Source organism: Oryx dammah, unplaced genomic scaffold (assembly GCF_014754425.2).
Source record: "Oryx dammah isolate SB20612 unplaced genomic scaffold, SCBI_Odam_1.1 HiC_scaffold_3, whole genome shotgun sequence".
Lineage (NCBI taxonomy): Eukaryota > Metazoa > Chordata > Mammalia > Artiodactyla > Bovidae > Oryx > Oryx dammah.
This window is the reverse complement of record NW_024070187.1, coordinates 101,257,912-101,279,077: the sequence shown is the minus strand read 5'-3', so window position 1 is coordinate 101,279,077 and position 21,166 is coordinate 101,257,912. Positions and strand designations below refer to the sequence as shown.

Genomic DNA, 21,166 nt, shown 5'->3' with positions numbered 1-21,166 from the left:
ATATTCAGGGTTGATTTCCTTTAGGACTGACTAGTTGTCAGAGTGACCCTATGGTACTATACGTAATTCTTAGCTCATGCTCACCCTCAAAGAACAGTCGAAAACAAAAAGGAGTCTGATGATATGTATGTAATTTTGAAAACTATAACTGATTAAAACGTCAACAGAAATAAAAAAGAATTTCATAATTCTGCTTAGATGGGATCCAATTAATGCCTTTGGGGTGACCACGTGGATATTTTGCATAGAAAAGACACTATTTTATATAAATTGATGTTTGCTGATGTGATCAAGAAATGTAATTCATGTAAAAAAAATGTATCAATTGCTAAAGGAACCAGAAGGCTGAATATTTTCTTTCCTTGGTCAAAAGGTGAGCTTATCCCTTTCCTTCTTCTTTTTAGTGAAATAAAGACATAGTTTGAAAACACACCTACCCATTTGGCTCAATGGTTAAGTCTCGTCTGGCTGTAGTGTAAAAATAGACATTCCTCTGTCTGAACATGAAAATAGTACTTCCCCAACAAAACCCAAACATCTTTGAGCTGCAAAAGATGTTTACTTTTATATAAAAGACTTTTCCTCTGGTGTTTATTTTGAGATTGTGTAGGTGTTCTAGCAGAGGTAAGCAGGTATATAAGGGTCAGAGGCAAACCTATAAGAGCATGCTTCCTGCAGCATGTGAGAAAGTTGTGATGATCACAACTTTCTACATGTTAGGTTGAGAATATATGCTGGTATAATGGATATCCTCTCCTTTTGAAAAGTTGTAGATGCATGAAAATAATGATGATAATCATAACTAACTGTCTAATCTTTGTGGAACACTTTATACTCACTCACTCATTCAACAGCTATTGAAGACTTACCATGTACTTTTCAGGCCACACTGTTTCTCCCTCTGCCATTGTAGGGCAAAATCAGCCATAGTCAAGACATTAAAAAATGAATCTGATTGCGTTACAATAAAACTCTATTTACAAAAACAGGGGGTCATAGTTTGTTGACCTCTGAAATAGGGTGCAAGGAACAAAGAGTTCAAGAAGGCTATCAATTTAAAATGAGATGATCAAGGTGAGACTCATTGAGAAGGTAACATTCTATCCAACACTAGAAGGATTACTCAGCCATCAAAAGGAATGAATTTGAGTCAGTTCTAGTGAGATGAATGGACCTAGAGCCTGTTATACAGTGAAGTAAGTCAGAAAGAGAAAAACAAATATCGTATTAATATATTAACGCATATATACGGAATCTAAGGGCTTCCCTGGTAGCTCAGCTGGTAAAGAATCCGCCAGCAAGGCAGGAGGCCCCAGTTCGTTTCCTGGGTCTGGACGATCCCCTGAAGAAGGGATAGGGTACCCACTCCAGTATTCTTGGGCTTCCCCGGTGATTTAGATGGTAAAGAATCCACCTGCAATGCGGGAGACTTGTGTTCGATCCCTGGATTGGGAAGATCCCCTGGAGGAGGGCATGGCAACCCACTCCAGTGTTCTTGCCTGGAGCATCCCCATGGACAGAGAAGCCTGGTGGGCTACAGTCCACGGGGTTGCAGAGTCGGACACTGCTGAGCGACTAAGCACAGCACAGTATGGAATCTAAAAAACGGTAGTGATGAATCTATTTGTAGGGCAGGAATAGAGATGAGGATGTAGAGGACAGATTTGCAGACACAGTGGGGGAAGGAGAAGGTGTGACAATCGACAGAATAGCATTGGCATATATACATTACCATGCATAAAACAGGTAACTAGTGGGAAGCTGCTATATAGCACAGGGAGCTCAGCTCAGTGCTCCGAGACGACCTAGAGAGGTGGGACGGGTGGGGAGGAGCCTCAAGAGGGAGGGGATACATAGATACTTACGGCTGCTGATTCACGTTGTAAGGAGAAAACAATACCACAGTGCAAAGCAATTATCCTCCAATTAAAAATAAAGCAACTAGACGGAGGTGAACAAGTCAGACACTTGGTCGTAGACAGGAAGAGCATTCCAGGCAGAGGCAGCAGCCAGTGCCAAAGACCTGTGGCATCACTGTGTCCTGTGTGTTTAGAAGCTCAGGAAGGAGACCGGTCTCATTAAAACAGAATGAGTGAGTTACTCCATTTCTGCTGCTACTGCTGTTGCTAAGTCGCTTCAGTTGTGTCCAACTCCGTGCGACCCCACAGACTGCAGCCCACCAGGCTCCTCCATCCCTGGGATTCTCCAGGCAAGAATACTGGAGTGGGCTGCCATTTCCTTAACCACTCTCAACTGGTCTCTCCAATTCCTTTTCCTCTTTTCTCCTTTGTTTCCCCCTCGCTTAAGTGAAGTTTGTTTTATAACAATAAGTGAGGGCTCAGAAAGGGCTTCCCAGGTAGTTCTTGCGGTAAAGAACCCACCTGCCAATGCAGGAGGCATAAGAGACAGCGATTCAATCTCTGGGTCAGGAAAAGACCCTGGAGGAGAGCAAGGCAACCCGCCCCAGTATTCTTGCCTGGAGAATCCCATGGACAGAGGAGCCTGGTAGGCTACAGTCCATAGGGTTGCATAGAGTTGGACATGACTGAAGTGACTTAACACACACATGCACACACACACACACACACACACACGTGTTCAGAAAGGTAGCAACATTGACACGTGTTTTGTTTTGTTCCCATGAAAGTCTTGTTTCAACTCAACGCCGAGAACTGGAGTGACAGACCAATTCAAGAACACCAAGCCACAGGGGTTTCCTCTAAGAATCTTTCACCAATGCTTTTCTAATCCTCAGCCCAGCTGGCAGAGTGAAGGCTTATAATCAAAAAGCAACTATAGAACACCGCCTCCTTATTCACTCAGCCTGTTTGTTCCTGTGTGTTTTTAAGAGGCTGCGGACGGTAATACTTAACAAAACCAGAAGGCAGGGCTATTATTTCTAAATTGTATATAAACCTGTATTCTAGGAAGAACTCTCTAATTCTTGATCCTGATGTGCTGCAAAGAAGGAATCACTCAGGATACCATCAGAGCAAAGCCGACCTGTTCTCAAGCCCACGGGTTCACTCAGAGGGGCCTGAACACCTGTGTCTGTGAGTGAAACCCCATGTACACGAGTGAGCCTTGATGGAGTCGTGATATGTGTGTGAGATTGTTTTTCACATAATGTCTGATGGAGGCAGTTGGTATCCCTCATCTTGTTCCACAAAAATGAAAACGTTTTTGTGGTGAAAAGATGACACAGATACAAGATAGAGGGTGAAACAAAAGCCTGGGTAAGCCCAGGGTGGAGTCCACCTGCAGCACAGGAGAGGCAGAAGACACGGGTTCGATCCCAGTGTGGTCAGGAAGATCTCCCTGGAGGAGGGCATGGCAACCCACTCAGGTATTCTTGCCTGGAGAATCCCATGGACAGAAAAGCCCGGAGGGCTGCAGTCCAGAGGGTCACAAAGAGTTGGACCTGACTAACGCGACTGGTCGCACATACACACGTGGAAGACCACCCAAACCTCGGTGTCCTCTCAAGCCTGGCCTCATCCCCTCCCCACCTGCATCTACACTTCAGCCCTCCTGGAATTTATCTTCCAGTTGTCAGGATGCACGACGCTGCTCCCTTCTGGTCAGGAATGCCAGCACCCCACCCCTCCAACCCCACCCCTGCACCTCAGGTCATTCCTACTCATCCACAGGTCCAAAGGGCACTTCTTCAAATTAAGTCCAGTCCCCCTGTTACACATGTCATGCTATAAAGCTTCCTTTCCTTCATCGCCCTTTTCAGTTTACACCCTGACCTGTGTGATTAATGAATATCTGTCCCCTCCACTAAGCTGTAGGCTTCATGAGGACAGAAATCCTCTACTTGCACTCCCATCACAGCTGGCACAGAAGGGGTGCTTCATAGATACCTGTTGGATAAAAGAAGCCTCTTGGGAGTCAAAGGAAAGAGAGAAAGATGATACATTAAAGCATTTACAAAGTCAATGAGGAAAAGCAAACAAGTTTTCCAGGCAAAACACAACTTTTCCTATGTTCTGAGTTTTGAGTAAATTTTCTCCCATAGGCCCTCAAAACCAGAGCATTGTGTGAATTTGCAGGATTGCCTGCAAATCTTTATGTTGATATAATAATACATGTTAAACAGCTGTCTCTTAAAGTATCCCTCAATACAGGCCTCTGCATGCATGCAAAGTCGCTTCAGTCATGTCCAACTCTTTGTGACCCTATGGACTACAGTCTGCCAGGCTCCTTTGTCCATGGGATTCTCCAGGCAGGAATACTAGAGTGGGTTTCCCTGCCTCCTCCCAACCTGGGCATCAAACTCACATCTGCCTGCATCTCCTGCATTGCAGGTGGATTCTTTACCCACTGAGCCACCTGGGAAGCCCCATACATATATACCGCTTCTTTTTTTTAATTTTCTTCCCATTTAAGTCACCACGGAGCATTGAGCAGAGTTCCCTGTGCTATACAGTCAGCTCTTATTATCTGTTTTACACAGAGCAGTGTATACATGTCAATCCCAATCTCCCAGTTTATCTCACTCCACCCCACCCCCCTTTCATGTCCATATATTTGTCAATATAAATAATTCTTAAGGGGAGCAGAACAAGGTGATCTATGAGTGCAGGTTTCTCAGGGTTCTGGCTTAACGCAAAGGTAACATAACGTCAGTGAAACTGAGAGAGAAGGTTGCCTGTCCTTCGGGTCCTCTTCCCACAAATATTTCTTGCAGTCAGGATTAAAGTGTAAATAGACAGCGGAGAGCTGAAGGTTACATTCTCTGTGAACATAGAAAGGGCAAACCCACACGCATCCCCTGATGATCAGCTGGAAGGAGTATGATTATTCAGTTGACTGTTGCTCCGAAGGAAGCATGCGTTCAGCTGTAGAATTCTTCAGTTCCTCTCATTTGTTTGTGAAAGTTGACAGTGGTTCATACTCCCCTCTTGTGGCCACTTCCAAGTTTACTGGTTTTCAGGTACACTACAGGAGCATAGTAAGGCAAATGAGAAATCATATTCCTTTTCTCAAGTCAGGTGATCTTGGAATCACCCCATCAATCATTCTAGAATGTCAGACCAATTTTTTTTTTAAGTGACGGGATGTTTAACAGCATCTTAAAACAACATTTGAGTTAAAACCGGCAGAAGATTTGATGAAAATACATGAGAGGTCTGATCATTCCTTGTATATTACCCTTCCTTATTTACATTTGGCTTATCTCAATTTGGGCTTCCTAGGTGGTGCAATGGTAAGGAATCTGCCTGTCAGTGCAGGAGATGCAAGTTTGATCCCTGGGTCAGGAAGATCCCCTGGAAGAGAAAATGGCAACCCACTCGAGTATTCTTGCCTGGGAAATCCCATGGACAGAGGAGCCTGGTGGGCTACAGCCCATGGGGTCACAAAGGGTTGGACGCAACTGAGAGACTGAGCAAATGAGTACTTACATCTCAGTTTAGTCCCTTTAAGTGGCACAGCAGTCAATTTAGAATTTGGGGAGGGAAATCAGAAGGAATGGCCTAGTGAATGAAGCAATCGCATCACAAACGCTCATATTACAAATGTTTATTGAGTACTTGACACTGTAGGGCATCGTGGAAGTCAGTCAGTCGTATCTGACTCTGCGACCCCATGAACTGTAACCTACCAGGCTCCTCTGTCCATGGAATTTCCCAGGCAAGAATACTGGAGTCGGTTGCATTCCCTTCTACAGGGGATCTTCCCAACCCAGGGATCAAACCTGGGTCTCTGGCATTGCAGACAGATGCTTTACCATCTGAGCCACCAGGGAAGCCTGAGGTTACATTAAAAAAATAATCCTTGCTTTAAAATTTTACCCAGTAGGAGAGATACCCTGGTGGCTTAGATGGTAAAGAGTCTGCCTGCAAAGTGGGAGACTCAGGTTCAATCCTTGGATCCAGAAGATCCTCTGGAGAAGGAAATGGCAGTCCACTCCAGTATTCTTGCCTCGGAAAGCCCATGGATGGAAGAACCTGGAGGGGTTACAGTCAGACACAACTGAGTGAATTCGCTTTCACTTTCAGGGGAGATACGGACTTATATACATATAACTGCATCACATGATGAAAAGTGATAGATTCCAAAGAAAAAAATTAAATTAATACTCTCTTCCCCTCTGACACAGGACAATACCAGAGATGAGAAGTGTTAGGGGCACAGTAATATGCTATGTCTTCTGAACCAACACATTCTAGTGCAGGGCAAATATGGACAAAGCATTTACTCTGCATCAGATCTCTAAAATCTTATCAGATATAGTATGCTATTCACTCCACACCCATCAGGATGGCGGCTATCCAAAAAGAAAATAACAGAGACTTCCCTGGTGGTTCAGTGGTTAAGACCCTGCAGTCCCAGTGCAGGGGGCCCAGGTTTGATCCTTGGTCAAGGAATATCTCACATGCACTGTTACACAGCCAAAAATAAATAAGTAAATAAATTTTTTAAAGTGTGCAATTCTCTTTTTAAAATAGAAAGGAAGTGTTTGCAAGGATGTAGGTAAATTGGAATCCTTGTGCACTATTGTTTGGAATGTAAAATGGAATACCTACTGTGGAAAACAATATGGCCATTCCATTCCTCAAAAATAAATAAATAAAATTGAATTACCATATCAGCCAGAAGTTCTACTTCTGACTATATTACCAAAATAATTGAAAGCAGGGATCAAAGAGATATTTGTATATCCATGTTCATAGCTGTAAAAATAAACAATAATAAAAATGTGGAAATAACCCAAGTGTCCATTGACAGATGCACAGATAAACGAAAACGTGATACAGATGTTCAACAGAATATTATCCAGCCATAAAAAGGAAGGGAATTCCGACATATGTGCAGACGTGGATGAACCTTGAGGACATTACGCTAAGTGAAATAAGTCAGTCACAAAAAAACACAGTTACCACTGTGCAATTCCATTCATATAAGTTACTTAGAATTGTACAGACAGAAAGTAGAACAGTAGTTCCAGGACTCTGAGGGATGAGAAGGGATAGGGGGCTATTGTTTAATGGGTAGAGAGTTTCAGTTTTACATGATGGAGAGTTATGGTGATGGATGGCCTAAAAAGTATTGAAAGTGTTAGTTGCTGTGTCTGACTCTTTGCGACCCCATGGACTGTAGCCCACCAGGCTCCTCTGTCCATGGGATTTCCCAGGCAAAAATACTGCCATACCCTTCTCGAGGGGATCTTCCCAACCCAGGGATCAAACCCAGTTCTTCTGCACTGCCGGTGAATTCTTTACTGTCTGAAAGTGAAAGTCACTCAATCCTGTCCGACTCTTTGCGACCCCATAGACTATACAGTCCATGGAATTCTCCAGGCCAGAATACTGGAGTGGGTAGCCATTCCCTTTGGTCAATATTTGATAAGCACATAAAGTTTCAGATTTTTGGCTTCTCTTTAAAACAGTAAAATTATCTGGCAACACTGGACATTTATTCCCCCATGGGAATAAGAATGCAATAGTAGAACAGCTGACCCCTTTTAGATCAGGGGTCCCCAACCTCCAAAATCTAATGCCTGATGATCTTAGGTGGAGCTGATGTAGTCATAATGTAAATAAGATGCACAGCAAATATAATGTGCTTACATCATCCCCAAACCATCCCCCCACCCTGGTCCATGGAAAAATGGTCTTGCATGAAGCTGGTCCCTGGTGCCAAAAAAGGTTGGGGACTGCTGCTTTAAATGGATCATACTTTACAGTTCCCAAGTCCCAAGCACTTCCTCTTGTCTTCCTGACACAGGGCCCAACGTCAGCTGCCAGTCGTCATTGTCCTGAGTGTGTTGCTTTCTTGCTTCTGACCTTCTCTGTTCATTCTTGTGTCCTCCCTGGCCCTGGTGGGCAATTACATCTGTGAATGTGAGTCCAGAGGGAGAGAAGAGTTGGCTGTGAGGTGACCAGTTCTTCCCATCAGGAAGGTGATCACAGGAATGAAGAAGGTCATGTGCTAAAAATACTTATCCTGCTGTTTTTCACTGAATCTCAAACTATTAACAAATAACCTAAGAAAAACTGACAAAATGGAACAAAAAACTTATAATTATGAAAAATTTGACTACATTTCTTCAGAAAAGCAACTATAATGTTTTCAGAAAGTTTTCTGACCTTGTTCCTTTATATAAGTTTTAGAGTAATGAATGCTGTTAGATATTGGAAAAGGTGTATGGATTCATTACATATTCTAATGTGTTGTCTATAGATTATAAGATAAAATCAAGCATATGCCTGCTGATACTTTTTAAGTTGACCTGTCTTTATATACTTAGAAATGTCTCTTAATAGTAGGCTTCCCTGGTGGCTCAGATGGTAAAGAATCTGCCTGCAATGCAGGAAACCTGTGTTCAATCCCTGGGTTGGGAAGATACCCTGAAGGAAATGGCAACCCACTCCAGAATTCTTGCCTGGAGAATTCCATGGATAGAAGAACCTGGCAGGCTACAGTCCATGGGGTCACAAAGAGATGGACATGACTATCACTCATATATATATTAAAAAGAGTTCAACAGGAAAACATAAAAGACTCAATCTCTCCAACCATGAATTATTATAGTCAATTGAGTGTGTGTGCGTGCACTAAGTTGTGTCTGACTCTTTGCAGCCTCATGTACTGTATTGTAACCTGCCAGGTTCCTCCGTTCATGGAATTTTCCAGGCAAGAATACTGGAGTGGGTTGCCATTTCCTACTCTAGGGGATCTTCCTGAGTCAGGGGTTGAACCCACATCTCCTATTTGACACGTGGATTCTTTACTACTGTGCCACCTGGGAAAGTGATGAAAGTGAAAGTCACTCAGTCATGTCCAACTCTTTGTGGCCCCATGGACTATATAATCCATGGAATTCTCAGGCCAGAATACTGGAGTGGGTAGCTGTTCCCTTCTCCAGGGGATCTTCCCAACCCAAGGATAGAACCCAGGTCTCTCACATTGCAGGCAGATTCTCTACCAGCTGAGCCATCAGAGAAGCCCAAGAATGGTGGAGTGGGTACCCTATCCCTTCTCCAGCAGATCTTCCCAACCCAGGAATCAAACCCAGGTCTCCTGCATTGCAGGCAGATTCTTTACCAGCTGAGCCACCTGGGAAGCTTCAGTCAATTGATTACACTACAATAAATTGTATGTTTTTAAGCATGAGATGTGCTTTAGTCAATTGTTGAGGCTCTTTAGTCAAGGGTGCAAAACTGATTCTTGGGAGAGGTAAAAAATCCTATTCTTTTTTGTATATAAAACAAAAGCATGGATAGAATACATAAACACATGTCCAGTGTAGCTATGATATTACAGTTTCGTGAAGTGAGAAGAGCAGAGGCACTCAGGAAGGCAGTTTCAGAGGGCCTTTGGCAGAGTGACAGTAAAGAAGAAAAGCTGAGAACTACTAGACTAGAAAGAACGGGCATTGTTCAAAGCACCCATGGTGTCTCCACTTGAGTTGCCAGCCAGTTAACGCCAGTGCAGACTCTGCGCTGTTTGTGCTTAGTTGCCCAGTCGTGTCCGATTCTTTGAGACCCCGTGGACTGTAGCCGGCTAGGCTCCTCTGTCCATGAGATTCTCCAGGCAAGAACACTGGAGTAGGTTGTCATGCCCTCCTCCAGGGGGTCTTCCCAACCCAGGGATCGAACCCAGGTCTTCTGCATTGCAGGTGGATTCTTTACCATCTAAGCCACCAGGAAGGCCTTCTGATCAGTCCTGATCAGGCTCTCTTATTTGCTAGAGATGGAGCCTCAGTTGTAGCACTGCCAATGCTCATGTGTGCAACCAACCCATGTGACACCTCTCTAGCAACCCCAGTGCTCTTCCACGACTGAATTATTGACAAAAATACAAATGCCCTTGCTCAAAACCAAGAAGAAAACACAAGCACTGGAGCACATTTCCAGAACAGGATTGAATTATTACACAAACAGGACTTTTCAGTGTAAAACAGCTTGCTCTGGGAACTAGACAGTACAGCCAAAAACACATCAGACAGATTGAGAGGAGGGCGTGTTTTGGCGAAGAACAGCAAAATGACCTCACCCCTGAGATGGCCTGAGCATAAACTTAAGTCCTGGTGAGCAAGACACATCCTGTGAGTCAAATGCACAGAAATGTGAAGTCCAGCTGCACCTCACTTGGACAAGAGATCCAAACACCAAATGTTTGACAGATTGCGTTGTGTGTCTAGCCCAAAGTGGGATCAGGATGAGAGCAGCTCCGTGGCTCACACTGCTAGTACAGGGCCACCCAGATTCCCCCAAACTCAATGAGGGCTCTGTCTGAGAAAAGACAACAACCCAGGCCTCCAGGGACGGATGTGAGCAGCTGCTGTGTTTGTAGAGCTTAACTGAAAGGATGTGTTTTATCCCTCTGCCTGAAAGCCATCATCCTTCAGAGGGTTTATTAGCAGTTTTTGTGAAAAGAGAGGGCGTTCTAATCTCTACTGCAGAAGGCTCCATGACACTTCCAGCAGCATCCAGCTTCCTTATTGGTGGCTTCACCATTCATTTATTCCCCAAATAAATCCACCACAGTTTATTATTATTATTAATTTATTGCTCCTATTCCAGTCATGCATTAGACAAAGCTTTATGCAGACATCATCTCTTTCTCAAAATTACCCTATGAGGTAGGTATTGGGTTGGCCAAAAAGTTCTTTTGGGTTTTTCTGCACCATCTTATGGAAAACCTTGAGCTACCTTTCGGGGCAACCCATTATTATTAACATCTTCATTTGGCAGATGAGGACCTGAAGACACAGAGAGGTTAATTAACTCCCTCAAGGTCACACAGCTAGCAAGCAGCTAGAACTTGAAGTCAAGTCTGTCAGACTCATCAATTCTCTATGGTACTTCACCCTGGGAGAAGAAGGATTTTCAATACATGCTCCACCACCTGAGAGCCGGATTGGTATAAATCATATTGAAGGTAGTAGCACTTGTTTCTGGTGATATTCAATCACATCAGTAATTAGAAATATCCTGTAGGCCTTTTTAATGTCCTTTGATAATCTGGCATCTGATAGGGAAGTCAGCACAAAAGATTGAAGGTAGAAGAAAATGACAGGCATTGAATTTCAACTTTTAATGTCCTTCAATTTAGAATTTACCAATTCTGAATCAAATCACTGGATTTACGTATCTATGGGTAACTTTTTAGACTGGGACTCAGACATGGGTCTTGCATCTTAGTAACAAATTTAACAATTATGTTAATAGTCAAATACTATCAGACTGGGTCCTTTAGGAATCTTTCAGTGGTGATTAAAACTTCTCAGGGGACAAAAAAAAAAAGAGAGAGAGAAAAGATTTCTTGCTATTGTGATGAAGGACTTCAGGAACACAAAAATGGAGACAGATGCTTAACTACTAAATGAAAACCATCTGCTCATATGCAGGTGCAAAAATATCATCATGAACTGGGCGGCATAAAAAACAGCTGTGGATTTTGATTAAGCTGAGAATAACCTTAAGCAATTACAGAGGACAAAAATATGTATGAAATTCTCCTGTTTCCTTCATCAGGCCATTGCAGCTTCACTTTTTTGAATTTCAACTTTAGTCTTTAAACTCAGCTCTCTAGAACAGAGACGCAGACATAGAGAATGGACATGTGGCCACAAGGTGGAGAAGAGGAGGATGGGAGGAACTGGGAGATGAAGACTGACCTATGCACACTACCATATGTAAAATAGACAGCTAGTGGGAACCTGCTATAAAGCCCAGGGAGCTCAGCTCGATGCTCTGTGATGAGCTAGAGGCGTGGGATGGAGCAGAGGTGGGGAGGTCCAAGAGGGAGGGGATATATGTATACAGTCAGCTTGATCTCCTGAAGGAGATCAACCCTGAATATTCATTGGAAGGACTTATGTGAAAGCTGAAGATACTTTGGACACCTGATGCGAAGAGCTGACTCATTGGAAAAGACCCTGATGCTGGGAAAGATTGAAGGCAGGAGGAAAAAGGGATGACAGAGGTTGAGATGGTTGGATGGCATCATTGACTTTAAGGACATGGATGTGAGCAAATCTCAGGAGACAGTGGAGGACAGGGAGGCCTGGTGTGCTGCCTGGGGTCCCAAAGAGTCGGACACAACTTAGCAACTGAACAACAACAACATAGCTGATTCGCTTAGCTGTATAGCTGAAACAACACAACATTGTAAAGCAGTTATACTCCAATAGTAAAACAAGAAAAGAAAAACTGAGCCCTCCACCTGAAAGTTACACACAATCATTATTTTCCTTATGTCTTCAAAGACTTCTCACATGTTCCCAGATTCTCAGTAATCACATCTCCAACTTTGTAATCTCTTGCATGGCTCATCCGGGGTCATCCACTGTCTGGGAAGCTACTTGAGGTGGGTCCTTCTCTGAGACCCATGACTGGGTCACCAGCCATCGCCCCCTCCTATTTAGCTCCTATTTAGTGCCCCTCTTGGGCACCACTGTTACTGCCTAAGCCACCAGCCTCACCAGGCCCTCTGTCTCTGCCCAGCACTGTCGCTGCTAGTTGACATCACTATTGCCATCACCCCAAGGGCCTACACTGCACACTGTTGCTGGAGCCAATGAGATGCTCCAAATAGCTCCATGTGCTCTGGAGTCATCCATACACCAGAGCCTGCCATGCCTTGCTTGACCCTGAGTCACATGGTATGCAAGCGGGACTGCTTATCAAATCAAGAGACTTAATTAAATAGCTTGTTCCATTTAAACCTAGTGTCCCCCTCTTCCCAGAGTGCACTTGAGTCCACTGAAGACTGGCTTAGGGTCAAATATAAAAGAAATAAACTATTCCATCACTCCACAGGCTAGATTATTGAGCTAATCTTATCTCCCTGGTTTCCTGTTCCCTTAGAATGAGTCTTTCCCAAGAAGTTCTTAGTTCTTCCCAGAGGATCCATCCCACTCATCATGCAGGCATGCCCAAATTTTTCAGTTGTGCATACAGCTAGGTGCCAACTGAACCACAGAATAGATAGCAAAATTTAATTGCAAATAAGAATTACATTTTTTTGGAGTTTTGCTAATATCAAAACGGAAGGATAAAAACCAAACTATCACAGATTGTTACTGTCTCATAGAATCTTTTACTTAACTAGACTTTAACATATTTCCATTACCTATCCACCTTAATGACGTTGTAGTAAACAGCAAAAAGAAGTGTGATATTGTAAGCATCCTCTAAGGGTACCATTTGTTGCTCTATATAGTGCCTTATATATTTTTTTGAAATTTTTTTACCCTATGAGTTTTACCATTTATCATAGTTTTGACATTCCTTTAGTTAAACCAGAAGTTTATGGTTAAATTGCAACCCACCTTGTAGTGGGTCGAGTTGTGTTCCTCAAAAAGATATATTCAGGACCTCCCTGGTGGTTCAGTGGTTGAGAATCTGCTTTGCAATGCAGGGAATGCAGGTTCGATCCCTGGTCAAGAAATTAAGATCCCACATGCCATGGGAAACTAAGCCTGTGCCCTGCAACAAAGCCCAGGCCAGTGCAGCCAACATTTTTTTAAAAAAGATATATTCAAGCCTTTGGTCAATAAAATATGGACAAAAGTGATGTGTGTCACACCCTGGCAGAAACTTTAAGAACTAAGCAGAGTTTCATCATTGATCCTATGTATAAAATAGGTAACTACTGAGAACCTACTGCTACTCAGTGGTGACCCAAATGGGAAGAAAAAAGAGGGAAATATATGTATATGTATAGCTGATCCACTTTGTTGTACAGCACAACTCTGTAAAGCAATTATATGCCAATAAAAATTAATTGAAAAAAGAACTGAGCATAGTTTGCCATATTTCTTCCTCCTCTTTCTGTGTTGGTCCACCCGAATCCTGGAGTAAAAACAATGCAGAGCAGAATTTCCAGAGAGCACAATAAACTTCATGGCCGATAGACTGGGAAACAGTGGAAACTGTGATGGACTTTATTTTGGGGGCTCCAAAATCACTGCAGATGGTGACTGCAGCCATGAAATTAAAAGACACTTACTCCTTGGAAGGAAAGTTATGACCAACCTAGAGAGCATATTAAAAAGCAGAGACATTACTTTGCCAACAAAAGCCTGTCTAGTCAAAGCTATGATTTTTCCAGTAGTCATGTATGGATGTGAGAGTTGGACGATTAAGAAAGCTGAGGGCTGAAGAATTGATGCTTTTGAACCGTGGTGTTGGAGAAGACTCTTGAGAGTCCCTTGGATTGCCAGGAGATCCAACAAGTCCATCCTAAAGGAAATCAGTCCTGAATATTCCACTGGAAGGACTGATGCTGAAGCTGAAACTCCAATACTTTGGCCACCTGATATGAAGAACTAACTCATTGGAAAAGACCCTGATGCTGGGAAAGATTGAAGGCAAGAGGAGAAGGGAATGACAGAGGATGAGATGGTTGGATGGCATCACCAACTCAATGGACATGAATTTGAGTAAACTCTGGGAGTTGGTGATGGACAGGGAGGCCTGATGTGCTGCAGTCCATGGGGTCTCAAAGAGTTGGACACAAATGAACAACTGAACTGAACTGAGCAATAAACATGGAGCAGGGATGAAAACAAAACTTTTGTTGTAGGCCCCTGATTTTCTGGAGTTCTTTTGTTATTTCAGCATAATCTGTCTTGATAGGTGTATTTTATGTTTTGCCTTCCTACTCTTTCTAATCTTCCAGAGCTCCTTTTTACCTAATGATAAAAGAGCCAAATTGCTTAGCCTGACATACAAAATTCACCCAACCCTAACCACTCTTCCTCTTTAGATTTTTTTTTCCTTTGAGTTATAAGAAGAAAGATGGCAATTAATCACATTCAGCACATGATATTTAGCAAAATACTTTGCATATTTGCAACTGTCTTACTTTTTAATTACTTCTGTCAGTCAAGCTTCTGCTTAAGACCTAGTAAAGGGTGTGACTAAGCCCATGGGTGTGCTGGCCCAGGGGAGGATGGCTACAGCAACTTCTGCAAGTATCCATTGTCAGGAATTGACCCCACATCTGAGACATTAGAAAAACCAATTTAACCTCTCTCAGCACAGTCATCTCATTTCTAAAACAGGCATTTAATATCTACTGGGCTATTATGAAGATAAAATGTAAAGCAGAATGTTTAGTGTTAGTCACTCAGTCATATCTGATTCTTTGGGACCCTATAGACGGTAGCCCATCAGGCTCCTCTGTCCATGGAATTCTCGAGGCAAGAATACTGGAGTGAGTAGCCAGTCTCTTCTCCGGGGGAATCTTCCCAACCCAGGGATCGTACCTGGATCTTCTGCCCTGCAGGGGGGTTCTTTATTGTCTGAGCCACCAGGGAAGCTGTAGGAAAATAGAAAATAGTGATGGAATAAGTAAAGAAAAACTATATTCTCTAATTCAATAAAAAAAAGTACAAAGGTGAGAAAGAAAAATTAACTGAATGAGTTGATAACCAAGACAGAACTGAGAAGATCTGAAATGGTTTGGTGTCAGGATATGATGGTAGTGCAGAGGAATGGAGGAAATTCCATAGAAAAAGGTCAGAGACTAAGCCAGAATTCAGAAATTAGTGTGGTTCTCAGAAGTAAGGCCCATAAAGAAATAAAGAAATAAAAGTCTGAAAGATACAAGGGATGCTATGGACTGAATTATGTCCCCCCAAATTCATATGTTGAAGCCCTAAACCCCAGTGTGACTGGATTTGGAGAAAGAGCCTTAACAGGTTATTTCAACTTAGGTGAAATGAAGTCAAAGGGTGGGACCCTAATCCAATAGGTCCAGCACCCTCATAAAACATGGAAGGGACACCAGGGGTGTTTGAGAGCAGAAAAAAAGAAGATAAAGTGAGGACACAATGAGAAGACAGCTATCTACAAGGTAAGGAGAAAAGCATCAGGAGAAACCAGCCAGGCAGCACCTTGGTCTTGGACTTCCAGCCTCCAGGACGTAAAGAAGGCTGAGCACCAAGGAACTGATGCTTTAGAATTGTGGTGCTGGGAAAGACTCGTGAGAGTCCCTTGGACAGCAAGGAGATCAAACCAGTCCATCCTAAAGGAAATCAACCGTGAACATTCATTGGAAGGACTGTTGTTGAAGCGCCAATGCTTTGGCCACCTGATGTGAAGCGCCAACTCATTCAAAAGACCCTGATGCTGGGAAAGATTGAAGGTAAAAGGAGAAGGGGGTGACAAAAGATGAAATGGTTAGATAGCATCACCAAGTCAATGGACATGCATTTAAGCAAACTCCAAGAGATAGTGGAGGCAGAGGAGCCTGACAAGCTACAGTCCATGGGATCACAAAGAGTCAGACACGACTTAGCAACTGAACAACGACAAAGCTTCCCAGAGTGTGTACTTTGTTATGGTGACCCTAGAAAAGTAACACAGGGCATCAGCAAGGAGAAGGTCCTACAGACTAGGTCTCAGCCGATATAATCGTCGACCCTGTGTTGTCACTACATCTTCCCTTCATCCAGACTCACTTCCTACCTGGGACTTTCCACTCTGTGAAATAAAATTCCTATTTTATGGGACGACAAGAAAAATGTAAACATAAACAATTCTTCTCTGTCCTTTGTCCTCCTCTCTCCCTCATTGTGCATTGTGTATCTGATTATACATGGACCAGCCCTCCCCCATCAGCAGGATTACCTGCTCAACCATAAAGAGCGATGTTCTCTTAGCATCAATACAACTTCTTTAAACAATCGCATTCCTTCTTGATCTTGTGCAGGGTCACACGAACCACCATGAAGACACTCAGATCCGGAGTAGGTAAACTGTCAGTAATAATGTCGTCTGATCATTCTATAATTCTGTTTGTGCTTATATTTAAAATGGATAACCAACAAGGACTTATTGTATCACATAGGGGACTCTGCTCAGTATTCTGTAATAACCTAAATGGGAAAAGAATTTGAAAAAGAGTAGATACATGTGTAAACATAACTAAATCACTTTGCTGTACACCTGAATATAACACAGTATTGTTAATAAATTATATTCCAATAAAAAATAAATTTTTTTAAATATTATGTCATTTGATGTACAGCCCTCTGTCTCAAAAAACTTATATAACTGTGCTTTGACTTCTAATGGATGGAACAAGTGTCAGAGCTTGCTGAGCTGTTCTTCCTGGGCTATAATCCTCAAATCTGGCTCTATTAAAATTTTCCTTTTTTTCCTTAGGTCAGCTGATCAATTGTTCATTGACAACTTGTCCAAGGGAACCATGCCCTCTTCTGACAATGAGTGTACTCTTGTCTCTTAGGTTCCTAAGATGCAGGAACTATGACATTTCTCTCCTATCACCCAGAGATTTGTGCTGTGTATAACAAAAGGACTTATCTGATGCTTGAGGACTGATGAATGTGTTCCGTGGTCCTTAACCTGAATCAAAGGTTCTCAACTTCAGGGAGGTTCATGGATGAACTTTAGGAGCTTGGCCACAGCTTTCACTAGGGTAAAGGGGAGCCCTAGCATTAAAAGCTTGAAAAACCACCAACTTTGAAAAAACACTTCAAGGGTCTGACTTTTGTTGGACCCTTCTGACCGAAGCTGATTTTATGTGGGTCAATTCATATGCAGGAATGTAATAAGCTCCTTTTTATCAAAGTTCTCCCAACACATTTAGATACTGGATAAGTGTCTAAATCCATTCCACAGCTCCATCTGTTAGTGTGGTATTGGAGTAGGCTTATTGTCCTCAGCTTCATGAGCTGTAAACTATTTTAGAAACAACAATTTTAGAAACAATTAGTTTGGATATCTGCCCATAAACATTTCCAAAATAAAGTCATACTTACATACTGTGGATTCAAGGTCCTTTTTTAAAAATACACACATTCTCTCTTTTCTCTGTTATCTAATTGTAAGAAATACAATGGGTCTTTTTAATCATTTAGATTAATAAGACCTAGAGCAAACTCCTGTATAACTGAGAGTCAAAATTCTCAAGCTTTGCCACTTACAAATTCCTTAGGTACATATTTACACTTGAGAGATAAATCCAGTTTACTCTAACCAAGTTATTTGTTATGTTAACAGATTTCTTTTTTTTTTTTTTTTGTTAACAGATTTCTGTAAGAAATTTTATTAGGATCATTTTGTTAAAACACAAAATATCAATTTTAGTATTAGAAAAAATACTTTTCCCCAACAGCCCTCCAGCTGAAACTTTCCCTGCATTCTCATTGAATTGATGTAATTACCTGAAACCAATCTCATGAAGCCATGTCAGACAAATGGGGAATGTTGTCACAAGAAGTTAACACTTTAGGTCCCAGAGAAAATTTCCTTTAGCCTTTCCAGGTAAAATCTTGAGGAAAGCTTGTCCTTCAGTAACGCTTGTCCTGTACCCTGTAGGGCTTCCCAGATGGTGGTAGTGGTAAAGAACCTGCCTGCCAATGAAGGAGAATTAAGACACATGGTTCCTTCCCTGGGTTGGAAAGATCCCCTGGAGGAGGGGATGGCCACCCACTCTGGAATCCTTGCCTTGAGAGATATCCCATGGACAGAGGAGCCTGGAGGGCTGCAGCCTGTAGCCCTCCAGGCTCCTCTGTCCATGGGGTCGCAAAAGTTGGACACGACTGAAGTGATTTAGCTCACACACACGTCCCCTGGAAGAGTCCCGCCACACCTGAGGTCCTCAGAGCCTTTGAAGAAATGGTGCCCATGTCTCCCACACTTCTCAGACCCAGATGTGTGCAGAGGCAGAGGAGAACCAGAGTTTAACACAGCCCACCCCTTTGATCCTTTTCTGAGGAGACTGCTCACACCCCAGACCTTGGCTAAGGAAAAACATCCCATTGTCTGAGGCAAAAGGACATCACGTCATTTCATCCTGCCCCTGGCAAGGCAGTTTGGAACAAGCGATCCTGATTGCAGAGACGTTGAGACAGTTCCCAGCTGCACCGTGACTTGTTTGCAGTTCCTAGGCAACTTGCCCAGTTTCCTCTGCTCCCAAATTTTCCCAACTGCAAAACTGAGATAATTCTTATTACCTTTCTCTTGCAGTGATCTGAAAAATAAATAGGGCCAATGTTTCTAAAGTGACTAAAGACAATTGTCTGAGGGCGTATTTGCCTAGAATTACAGGTGGGGTTTTTCTTTCTTTTTGATAATGTTGTTTGGCTTTTGTGCCAATTTTGGCATAAACGTAGTAAAATTTAAAGCTACTTTAAACTCTAACCTACCTAATGGTAATGGAACGTTCCATTATGCCAAGCACTGTGCTAGGTACATGGAGAAAACACAGAGGCATGTTCCCACCCTCAGGGACTTCGCAGCTCATGGAGAAGGAAGTGTTAGAGCCTAGATATTGAGTAGCGTCAGTCAGCAAAGTAGCTGGGTTGGAATCCTGCTCCACATTCTACGAGCTAGAGACCCTGGAAAAGTCACTCAGCTTCACCAAGCTCCCATCTCCTTGTGTAAAGCATAATCACTAATATTTGAGGGTCTATTGGGTGGCAGGAGGTATTTACCTACTTAGGATGTAGAACAGCCATCTGGGATGGACACTATTATCATCTCCTTATCTGTATCCACATCTTATAGATAAGGATTCTGAATCATAGAGACTTTATGTGACTCATCCCAGGTCATACACAGTTAGGAACCAATGTGCAAACCCACGTGGTGTGGCCTCAAGCCTGCAGACTTTCCTACCAAACCACGTTATCATCGAATGGACGTGATGGTCACTTCATGTAGACTGGGCAGGATCAACTGAGACGGATGCATAAAGAACTGTTAACCAATGTCTGACACATAACAAATGTTCAATAAATGTAGAAGTTGCAGTGGAAGAGATGAGACACATATAGAAGTAATGGAAATGCTAAGTCTATTTCATGGGAAAGCTCCCTCTTACAGATCAATCATTATACAGGGGGTCATGGTAGGGAGTTCTGTTGCAGAAAGAATGGTTTATGAACTGCAACATTTCTGGATCAACATATAAGTGATCCATACTATGAAGGAATAGTGCTTCATATATATGTAAATTTCCGAAGGTCATCTTTTGAAAAGGTTAAAGTACCTGCAATATCCTGCTGTTACTAAATTCAGACGCATTCGTGAGAACAGTTTTTGCACAGGAGACATAAAAAATGCATCTGCTACGATTATTCTTTCCCCTTCTTTAACCCCCATCCCCCCTCCAATTTCCTTTAGGAAGAAACCACAGCATGGAGTCTCTTTTCAGTCTCTTTTAAAATTAAAAAACTCCCAAAAAGAGATCCTGCTTGTAAAACCTTTTAGAGTTGTTTGAAAAAGAGAAGGGGGGGAAGCGCATAAGGAGCCAAGTGCTTATATTCTGGCCAAGTTATGAGCCTCTGAGAACAAGAGCTTGAGGGGAGGACAGTTAACCGCATTCTCTACAGCAGAGTGAGCTCCTTCCCGTGGGTCTGCACTGCCTGTGACGCTCAGCGCACCCTCGCCCTCCTCGGGAGAGGCTGGACCGCCGGAGCACTGCCGGAATCTGCAACAAAAAAAAAAAACGATGACAGTCTGAAATACGTCCCAGTGCCAACCTCCGGATTCGTCTGTCACCTCAGACCCTGACGAGCTGACAGAGCAGCAGAATTTCAACTCCAATAGACCTGAATGTGTTTCTGGGCAAAGAAGCAGAGCTAAACAAGGAGAGAGATTTAAAGAATATTGGGCATTTGTCAAACTTATTTCCAGGCTGTGTGCAAAGACAGGATTCAGCTATTCAGCCAAGGCTCTGGGTCCAGCCACCTACCTGAAGGTAAATTTTAAGAAGTTTACTCTATTGGCTTAATTGTATTTGTTAACCTAGTGTGCATGATCAGACAGAGAGGTCTAATATTTTTGCCTAATACAAAGCCACTTGTTAACAACAACAATGAAAAAAAAATCCTTTTGCATGATTTACAGAAAAACTACTTACTAGGAAATTTTAACACTAGAATTCATGTTTCCTTTTCTTCCCCATGGTTAAAGAGCAAATACTAATAAATGATGCTTAGAAATGTAAAAATATTGTTGGCCAGACTAGCATTCAGATCTTGGTGAAGTCTGAAATCCTGAAATGTGTTTTGCAGAAATACTTGACTAACTGTATTAAATAAATCAAAAGGAAAGTGGTTGTTAAAAATAAACTTTCAAATCAAAGTAATTTGGGTGTTTTCCCTGTTTAAATTATCTGAAGTTATTCAATCATCACCACTTTCCCAGTCTTTTACCTAATAGCAATGTAG

The 21,166-nt window shown here is 42.6% G+C and overlaps 1 protein-coding gene across 1 annotated transcript in view; it reads left to right on the top strand.

Annotated features, from left to right (window-relative positions):
* The first annotated feature begins 20,113 nt into the window (after positions 1-20,113).
* Positions 20,114-21,166, top strand: part of SPARCL1 (SPARC like 1) — a 51,326-nt gene continuing 50,273 nt past the window's right edge. The window contains exon 1 of the mRNA XM_040237295.1: positions 20,114-20,694. The gene's annotated coding sequence lies outside the window, so the exon portion shown is untranslated. The remainder of the gene's footprint in view (positions 20,695-21,166) is intronic.